Genomic DNA, 11,115 nt, shown 5'->3' on the forward strand with positions numbered 1-11,115 from the left:
AATATATCGGAAATCCAAGCGTTCGCCTATCACTCGTCAACCTCAAATATGGCTTATTTCAAAGTGAAACATGCAAGTAGCAACTTTACATGGCCGCTCGCTCTAATGTTAATATAGATAAATGTGCACTGTCAGGCGCATATCCAAGTGTTTGTGTTTGTGTTTGTGTTAAGCTATTAGCGCGCTACTGTATGATATGGAGGCGCTGGCACAATCACGGTCACAAAAATGAATTGAAACTCAGTGTATATAGGCTACTTGCTGCACAGACATGAGACTGTACTGCAGAGATGGTGAGTCAGCATTGTCAATTTCATCTTTGCAGCCAATACTGACTCAGAAAACACTAGTTTATTAAATATGTGTTTCCGACACATAGCCTGTTAGGACACAAGGGCTCCTAGCACACTTTCAAATCCTTGTCGGTCGCTGCGATTCAGACATCAACCTAAGTGTCTTTGAGCGGTTCAGTCTTTGATGATCGCAGTGATCCGGTTGCTGACAGTTTTCCAACCGACCTGGCGACCTGGAATCCTTGTCGGTCGCTGCGATTCAGACATCAACAAAAGTGTCTTGGAGCGGTTCACAGAACTCGTCTTTGATGATCGCAGTGATCCGGTTGCTGACAGTTTTCCAACCGACCTGGGGTAGGTTTCCCAAAAGCATCGTTAGCCAACTATGGTCGCAAGTTCCGTCGTTACCAACATAGTTAAATGATTCGGTGTTTCCCGAAACCATAGTTCAAATGAACATTCGCAAACAGCGTCGCAAACTTGCGTGGTAGGAGCTACAGCTCTCCACCTGTGGTTAAAGCATAGTTTCTTGTTAGTAAGACATATGGGCTTAAATAAATTATGCTTTTGGGCACAATAAGCAAGCTAACATGCAGTACAATCTATATTTTCCATTCTATTTATATAAATACATTTTAATCGATCAATTTTAGCGCGTCCTCAATAAGCGCCGTTTTTGAAGCGTGCACATGTGCCTAAAACAGCTTCGTAAATAGGAAGATTTCAATACATGAGGATTCTGAATGAGATTTTTTTTAGCGAGCCATTAAATGACTTGCGACTCGACTCGGACTCGTGACCAAAGACTCGAGACTTGACTCAGACTCCCAGTTTAAGACTTGTGAACATCTCTGGTTCAATCAACCTGTAAATGAAGGTGCTGAAGAAAGGACCAGAGTCAGCATCTGGCCAAAGTGGTTCTGAATATAATTTTTGTTGAATTTCACTCAAGTTCCCTTGGAGGACATTGTGGTTTGGGAAAAAGTCACCTTGCTGTTATCATCAGATTTTACTGGTCTGGAATGGAGCAGGACATCCACAAGTGGCTAAGTTATGTCACATTTCTCACATTACATTACATGGCCGTTTGTAACATGAAGTAGTTACTTCCATCTGGTGTGACAGGCTCTTGAACTGCAACAAGAAAGAGCCTGCATTGAGCAATGAAAGACCCTGACGTTTTCCGTCAGGCAACAAAGCAGTGTTCACATAGACTGGGGCTGTGTCCGAAATCGCCCCCTATACCCTTAAATAGGGCACTATTTGAGGGAACATCTCCTGCAGAGTTCAGCTCCAACCCCAATCAAGCACACCTGAACCGGCTAATCAAGCTCTTCAGGATTGAAGAATCAGTGGCAGTGGAAGAGTGGTACTGTGTATTTTAACCTTTTCTTTTTTGGGCAAAGTAAAATTAATAAATAAAAAATCACTAGCAATAAAAATAACCTTTTTTGACAAGTTAAGTCACTTCTGGCTTTAATGGGAAGTCAGTATATAAAGTCAAAAACATGCTTTATTGGATTGAGGGTTATCTCTTCCAACAAAATCAATAATCTTCACATTTCAGCAGGTTGCATGTGTGTGGATGCTGGGTTTAATTCAGTGGATTTACAGCAGTGGATCTCAAGTCCTAGCGACCCACCACTTTTGTATTTTATTTTTGTACTTTGCCCTTTTATTAAATGCATATACACTGAACAAAATTATAAACGCAACACTTTTGTTTTTGCCCCCATTTTTCATGAGCTGAACTCAAAGATCTAAGACTTTTTCTATGTACACAAAAGGCCTATTTCTCTCAAATATTGTTCACAAATCTGTCTAAATCTGTGTTAGTGAGCACTTCTCCTTTGCCAAGATAATCCATCCACCTCACAGGTGAGGCATATCAAGATGCTGATTAGACAACATGATTATTGCACAGGTGTGAGGTCCTGAACATTATTTTGGTGGCAGGCTTTGCTCTGAAAGGTTGAGATTCTGAGCTGTCCACAAGCAAACCTTGCTGAGCCCCAACACAGTGACGCAGTATGCTAATTCCAAGATCAATCAGGGAGCGCAGCAACTTTTGTGGATGCTTTCGTGTCTCAGCACAGTGGAGATAGCATACTTCAGTTATTATCGGGAATGCTGTTCTCTGGTAAGGCGATTGGTGAGGGTATTAACAGAAAACTGATGTACATCAGACAACATTTTGAATAGAGTCCATAAGAGGGATGCTCAGTTTATTATTTGTTGTTTATGATGAGAGAATTCACGAGAGGGCAGAGTGCTAACACAAACGCGCACTCGAGCATCCACCAAATCTGTTCGCCAGTATATTGCAGTATCAACTGAGGGTGATCTGGCTTGCGTTTGAGGGTGCTCTACCCCTGTAGAACCGGGCCTGAATAAGTGTATCGGCGATAACCAAAGCCTGAGCAACAAGTATGTTTCCAATAATACACAAAAAGCTTTGATCAACAGCACGTTTCTTAAATTAAAAACAGCTTAGCCAAACATGTTTTTAAATGCATATATGTAGATAAAATAAATGCATATGTATAATGATGAAAATGCCTTGTCAATAAAGATACTTAGTATCTTGCCAATAAAAACATGTAAAGTTCAGTTCAGTCAGGACCACTCTGTTTGATTGAGATTATTGTAGAGGTCCTGAACATTATTTTGGTGGCAGGCTTTGCTCTGAAAGGTTCAGATTCTGAGCTGTCCACAAGCAAACCTCGCTGAGCCCCAACACAATGACGCAGTATGCTAATTCCAAGATCAATCAGGGAGCGCAGCAACTTTTGTGGATGCTTTCTTGTCTCAGCACAGTGGCGATAGCATATTTCAGTTATTATCAAGAATACTGTTCTCTGGTAAGGCGATTGGTGAGGGTATTAACAGAAAACTGATGTACATCAGACAACATTTTGAATAGAGTCTATTGCAGTATATATTGTATATTGCAGTATCAACTGAGGGTGGTCTGGCTTGCGTTTGAGGGTGCTCTACCCCTGTAGAACCGGGCCTGAATAAGTGTATCGGCAATAACCAAAGCCTGAGCAACAAGTATGTTTCCAATAATACACAAAAAGCTTTGATCAAGCTTTGATTTTGTTTCTTAAAAACAGCTTAGCCAAACATGATAAGATTGAAGAGTGTCCTCCACACTGCCCTCAGACAATTTGACCCATTTTTACAAAAATATACTCCCCCTTCTCTCTCGCATTTCTCCCAAAATGAAATGATAACCAGCATTTCATAAGAAATCACAGAAAACATCACCAAGCAAATGAAGATCTCCGAGATGTACAGCTGTGTGTGTTTTGTTATGGAAGAAGGCACAGTAAGAGTGTTTCCTTGTGCTGCAGAAGCTACAGTGCGTTGATGCAAAGTCCATTGCAGAAATGCACAACTTGGGTGATCTTAAGTGTGTCGCGCAAGCCTGTGATGGTGCATATGGGAGAAGAGCTTCTGCTAGGTTTTCAAGCCTGTAACCCAACCACAAAGACCTCAGAAGTACACATTATAAGATTCAGCTGAAGCCAGAAGCGCTTCTGGTGGCTAAAGGTTTCATCAAAAGAAGGATGGAGAAAGAGACGGTCCCTGACACAGCTACTGTGTCTCCAAATGCTTGATGAAGATATGTTTTCCACCCTGAAGTCTTTTCCAAGTGGCCCTGACGATTCCAGTCAGTAGCTGCAGCTGTGAACGCTCCTTCAGTGCCTTGCGCTGTCTTCACGCACGATTAAGAAGCACCGTGGGCCAACACAGACTCAACAACCTGGCCATCATGTCAGCTGAAAAGGACAATCTGCATGCCACAAACCCTGACAATGTCATTGACAAGATTTGCTCAGTTGAAACCACATCAGTACAGCCTTAAGTTTCCACCACAAAAACAGAGAAAGAGTAAAACTCCCTGACTCAGATAACAATTGGAGAGAAGTTCCCAATGATGGACGGATGCACAGAAGAAAGGGAAAAAAGAAAAAGTGAAAAAAAGAAGAGAAGAGGACATTTGTTGGTCAGTTCAAAGTATTGCATTACACCAAAAAAAAAAACCGATTTGTGTTACTTAGTTACTTTTTGTGGAAAGTAATGCGTTACTTTTGAGTTACTTTTTCTCATCTGGGCTGGGCTTGCTTGTTTTTTTTTATATAAAAAGTGAATATTAAATTTTTCACATCAAATGTGTAATAAATAAGCCTCAGGCTGAAGGAAATGTAAATTCATGTCTGTACAGTAGAGGCCGCAGCTCGAACAAACAAACCTTTCAGCTGTGCTGCTATTCTCAAGAACAGGTCTCTGCAGGAAAGTAATGGGAGTTAGCAGAACGGTGGGCGAAGCCAAAACAGAGGGGCGTTTTCAACCATGTTACCTGATTGGCTCACGTCATAGTTTTCATTGCATGATTTAGAAAAACCCACCCGTTTGAAGACACCCACACAGTCAGAAACGCCCACTTTTGCTCTGCAGAGACCTCGTTCTCGCCGTTCTGGATTTCATGAAGGATAGAACGCAGGAGAAGAATTCTCTTTTTTTTCTTGCTTATCAGTACGGTTGAATTGCATCATCAAAGGTCAGCAGCAAAGACATTGGGTAATAAAATGGGATAAACAAAATCAAAACAAAAGCACGCACATCACTGGAAAAACTCTCAAACATGGTGCTCGACAAGAACGATTGATAATGATAACAGAAAAAATCTGGAAACATCTAGGCTCCAGAAATACAACAAATTAATAACCGACTAGCACACAGGTGGTGACGTTTCAAGCACGCAGACTCTTCATCAGACAATTAAAAGTGTTAAACCCACACAGCTTAATACAACAGGTGATTGATCACATGACCAAAAAAAGCAAGCATAAAGCCATGAAAAAAAGTGACAAAAAGGAAACAGTCTCTACTTTACAATATGTAGGAATAGAATTACTTCAGTGTCCAAGATGTGTAGGAGATATTAATAATTTATTTTTGAAACGTGAAACTATTTGGATTTGCGCTTTAGACACTGTTGCAAGGGTTTAAATGAAGATTTTGACATTCGTCTGTTTGTTTACGTTTTTTTGTTTGTTTTGGTTATTGCAGGTAAAATGGATATTATTATTATTGTTGTATGTTTCGAATTAGACTTTCACATTTAGCATTTTCCGTTTGTCACTTTTTTTTGTCATGTGATCAATCACCTGTTGTATAAAGGCACGTGTGTGTTTTCTGATGAAGAGTCTGCGTACTCAAAAAGTCACCACCTGTGTGATCGTCTGTTATTACATTTGTGTATTTTTGGAGCCTAGGTGGGATTAGATACATAAAGTATACCTGCGTTATTTATCATTTAATTATTGCAAGTTTGCGTCATTTTCCAAATGTGCATTTCACTGGTTTTATTCATTTTGAGGAATACTGAATCAGTTTTTTGTGCAAGTGGGATGAGTAAATGCATGTTCACATTGAGTCTAGAACTACAGTAAGAATCATAGGGCACACTTTATTATAAGGTCCAGTTATCGCTATTGACAAACCATTAACCACGACTTTTGCCTCCTAATTTGCAGCTTATTAATAGTCAGCAAGGTAGTTGTTAAGCAAGCAATAAGGTACGAGAGGCCGTGCTGTAAAACCTTATTGCAAAGTGGTTTATGGTTATAAATGGCTTATTTCTAACAAAACACAAGGGCACATATTTAATAATTATTTTATTAACATATTTAATGAAACATTTAATGACGTTATTAATTTATTACTTATTATTGTTATTTATTTACTGCCTAACAACGTCCTTTAGCCGTGACTTATTCACAAAAACTACAGCATGGCGTCCCGTACCTTACTGCGTACTTATTTTCATTTATTTGAACATTTCCGCTCCACTGTGGTGATATTCGACGGAGAAGTACGTTGAGTTCTGATTTGTTTATAATCAATGCTGAAACCCTTTTCGTCACACCAGTCACTGAAGCATTTCTCTGCCCATTTTTTTCATTACGAGTTTTCTCAAACGTATCGATTTTATGTTTGACCACCATAGCATGACGATTGACTTTTTTTACTTGCTCATCAAACCACTCATCTACTGTCGTGCTGCCTAGTAAATCAAAATTTACTTTAAAACATTTGAGCCTTTAAGCTCTTAGGCTTTCCTTCAAATAAGATCAAATATATGTTTATGTTGCTAAGGGTGCTGCGCAGTGGTCCATGAGGACAGGAGAGCTGTCAGTCAATCAGTGTGAAAACAAAGTTACGAACGGGCGTTACTTATTTCTTATTACTTAAATTAAAAAGTAATGCATTACTTTACTAGTTACTTGAAAAGTAATCTGATTACGTAACTGTGTATCTCACCCAGCCTGTGCTAAGGACTAGCTGCCAGATTTAAGTATTGATTAAAGTATGTCAATCTCGGGTTGCTATCCATAGATCAAGAAAAAGCCTTTGACAGCGTTGGTCATGAATATCTTTTTAAGAGTCTGTTAGCTCTTGGACTTGGAGAACATATTATTTAATGGATAAAATAGTTATATTGCAATGTCTCTGTACTGGTGAAGGTGGGAGGAGGGCTGAGTGCCTAATTCCTCTCTTCACAGGAACTGGAGCAGAGTTGCCCACTCTCTGGTCAGTTATATCCAGTATAATTGCTATCAGGCCATTATTGAAGAGAATCAGGGAAAGCCTTGTAGGACACACAATACCCAATACAGTCAGGTGCAATAGAATTGTACTGTCAGCATATGCAGATGACGTAACAGTGTTTTTAAATGGGAAAGATTATATAAATAGCCCAAAAATTGTGAGTGTTTGTTTTGCAGTAGGTGTTACTGACTGAAGCACTGCTTCGTGAAGCTTCGAAACCTTTGCGAATCATTTGTTTCGAAACTGGTTCGGAGCGCCTATCAAAACGCCAAAGTCACGTGATTTCAGTAAACGAGGCTTCGTTACGCCATAACTGTTTCGAAATGTCAATAGTTTGCCTTTAGGGGGCGATCTCTGTGAATCCGTGAATCAGGCGAGTTCACTGAGATCTCCCTCCAGCGGCGAAGCACTAAACCAGCGTCCTGGACTCGGATCGGTTTTATCAATTTGTAGACATTTTTAACGAGACATTTGTGTAATTAAAAGGATGAGTAGTAGTTAATAGTCTCTCTCTCTCCATAAAACAAACAAAACAAGCATATTATACAGACACTTCATTTTTAATGGTATGTTATTATTTTTATTGCATTTAATATATTATGCTTTCAAGAAAGCATTTGCATTGGGTTTCTAAAAGCTGTTTTTTTTTACATGCGTTTTTGTTGCATTTACACAGTTTTGACCAGCAGGCGTCACCAGCTTGTGGTGTTTTGAGCGCTTCGAAACACTGAATCATTTTGCGAAGCAATTGGTTCAATTGATTCGAAGCTTCGAAATGGTTCATTCCTCCCATCACTACATGCACACACGACTTTAATTAAGAAAAGACTCAGAAAATCCACAGCATGATAAGACAAGGAAAACCAGGAACCTGCAGGAAAACATCCAACGACTAGCAAACACAAGTGAAAAACCAAGCACTATATAGACACAGACAGACAAGCTAAACGAGATAACAATGGGGCGTGGTCAATTGTCATGGGAACACACGAGGGTAACTATGACAACAAACAAGCAAGCTTGGGGACAAAACACTTCAAAATAAGAGTTCACAGGGAAACACAGGCTGGATCATAACAGTAGGTCAATGGGTATGTGAATGGTTACCAGTTCTACCAGGTGGGTTCAAATGGGAGAGTGACGGTCTCAAGGATTTAGCAGTCTTTTTAAGTTCCTCCAGGTTTCAAGGAAAAATTCGGTAGGGGCTGCTGGAAAAGGTTCAGGCTGTTGCATGATAGTTAGACACAGTCTGTGTTAAAACTGCTTTGGTGTAGTTAGTTGCGGTGCTTCATGGTAATGCATTACTTTAAAAGGCATGCATTACTACATTCACAAGTCAACTAACCAGAATTAGCTAATGCTGTATATAGATCTTACTGTTAGTTCATGTGTTAACTAATCGTAACAAATGCAGCCTTTTCGTATGACCACATTTCACACTGACATTTGGCTCCCGTGTCCTTTCCTCTCTGAAGAGGACAAAAGTCCAGATCTGAGACGATATACTGTCCGATATACTGATATAAAGTTTGGGATTAGTTTGGGAAGAGAAATTAATACTCTAACTCAGCAAGGATATGTTAAATTGATTTGAATAAAAAAAAAGTGATAGTAAAGACTTATATTGTTAGAAAAAAATTATATTTTGAATAAATGCTGTTCTTTTAAAATATTTATTCATCAAATAATCCTGAAAGGAGTATCACAGGTTCCAAAATAATATTAAGCAGCAAAAGTTTCCAACATTGATAATAAATCAGCATAGACATTTGTGTAATTAAAAGGATGAGTAGTAGTTAATAGTCTCTCTCTCCATAAAACAAACAAAACAAGCATATTATACAGACACTTCATTTTTAATGGTATGTTATTATTTTTATTGCATTTAATATATTATGCTTTCAAGAAAGCATTTGCATTGGGTTTCTAAAAGCTGTTTTTTTTTACATGCGTTTTTGTTGCATTTACACAGTTTTGACCAGCAGGCGTCACCAGCTTGTGGTGTTTTGAGCGCTTCGAAACACTGAATCATTTTGCGAAGCAATTGGTTCAATTGATTCGAAGCTTCGAAATGGTTCATTCCTCCCATCACTACATGCACACACGACTTTAATTAAGAAAAGACTCAGATAAAAAAGTTATTTTAATTTGTAATAATATTTCACAATTTTACTGTTTTTTCTGTATTTTTTATCAAATAAATGCAGCCTTGGTGAGCAGAAGAAAATGTGAAGGGTTACCAGTCAAATGGGAGAGTGACGGTCTCAAGGATTTAGCAGTCGTTTTAAGTTCCTCCAGGTTTCAAGGAAAAATTAAGTAGGGGCTGCTGGAAAAGGTTCAGGCTGTTGCATGATAGTTAGACACAGTCTGTGTTAAAACTGCTTTGGTGTAGTTAGTTACGGTGCTTCATGGTAACAAATCAAAATGCATTACTTTAAAAGGCATGCATTACTACATTCACAAGTCAACTAACCAGAATTAGCTAATGCTGTATATAAATCTTACTGTTAGTTCATGTGTTAACTAATCGTAACAAATGCAGCCTTTTCGTATGACCACATTTCACACTGACATTTGGCTCCCGTGTCCTTTCCTCTCTGAAGAGGACAAAAGTCCAGATCTGAGACGATATACTGTCCAAAGTTTGGGATTAGTTTGGGAAGAGAAATTAATACTCTAACTCAGCAAGGATATGGTGATAAAGTGATAAAGACTTATATTGTTAGAATTTTTTTTTTATTTTGAATAAATGCTGTTCTTTTAAAATATTTATTCATCAAATAATCCTGAAAGGAGTATCACAGGTTCCAAAATAATATTAAGCAGCAAAAACGTTTCCAACATTGACAATAAATCAGCATATTAGAATGATTTCTGAAGATCATGTGACACTTAACTAGTGATTAACTAGTAATTAAATAGTGAGAATTGATCCCTAAACTGAAGTGTTACTATTGTTTATATTGAATATAGGTTGCCCTTTCATGCATACGAATCATCATAGTTCTGTTTATCTGAATTTGTTGAGATGTTGAATGTCTAGACATGTTCCACATTGACTGACTAGCTGTGCTTTCTTCTGGTTACGTCAAGGGTGTGTGTTTAAAAGACATCGACTACAATCAAATACAACATGTCATGACATTGTGTAGCCTTACATTTGTTCATTGGGAGTCTGTGTGTGAGTCAACACAATGCATGGCTAATGATGGAACTGCAGACCGACTGTCAGATGCAGTGTATTACAAACAGAGACTAGTACCTGTATATATTAAACGCCGTAAAGATGACTCAATTGCCAGCACAGCACTGAACCTTTACCTGTAGCCTAGTCCATGACGCATACACATCCCACTAATGCCTACAGTGCATTCATGCTTTACATTTTGCCATTATGTGTGTTGCTTGGGAATCAGTTGCACAATTGCTAGCCGTAGCTCTACCATTTCAGCTACAGGAACCAGCCTTCAGCCTAAATGTCATTGATCGAATGATGAGTAAACCGCACATAACATTAAATAAAACGAAGAAAGTGAGTGTCCCATCCCAGTGCCAGCGTTTTTTTGTTTGGTTTAATAAAGATACTGTTAGCCACTAGACCCATGCTTCAACTCTCTCCTTGCCTTGAACCACCTGTGACAGAAGAACAGACAGAAATAATAGATGTATCACTGGCTTTTTTTGTTGAGCTTGGTCTTTAATCGTCTACCTAATATGCTGAATCAGCTCCGTTAATGTGTTCCCATCAGTGTCTCGCCTTTGTGCTTGCTCTGTAAGCATATCTAGTCTACCAAAACCAAATGCATTAACCTGCCATGTCCAATGCAAAAATGTGCTTTGTTAAACTGGACTGTGGGTGGATGGCGCATAAGATAAAATATTGATCTACTGTGGCATAACTCTTAAGTAAATTTGACTCTCAGTGTCTAACTGTAGCATTCTTAAACAGTTCGGCACTTATCTTATGCACCTTTCCTCTCTCTCTCTGTGTGTGTGCGTGCGTGCGTGTGCGTGCGTGCGTGCGTGCGTGTGTGTGTGCTTTCCGTGACTAACCGTCATTAATCTACTCTCTAGGGGCAGGATCTTGACAGCATGCCAGTGAGAACTCTGGGAAAGCCAAAAGAACTGTCCAAAAACAGAGCAGCTTTTCTTGATTGGGAGCTGCGCAACACACAAACACAAATGAACGGATGTGGACCGT

The sequence above is a fragment of the Sinocyclocheilus rhinocerous genome, unplaced genomic scaffold (genome assembly GCF_001515625.1).
Source record: "Sinocyclocheilus rhinocerous isolate Xijiao unplaced genomic scaffold, SAMN03320098_v1.1 scaffold1232, whole genome shotgun sequence".
Classification (NCBI taxonomy): domain Eukaryota; kingdom Metazoa; phylum Chordata; class Actinopteri; order Cypriniformes; family Cyprinidae; genus Sinocyclocheilus; species Sinocyclocheilus rhinocerous.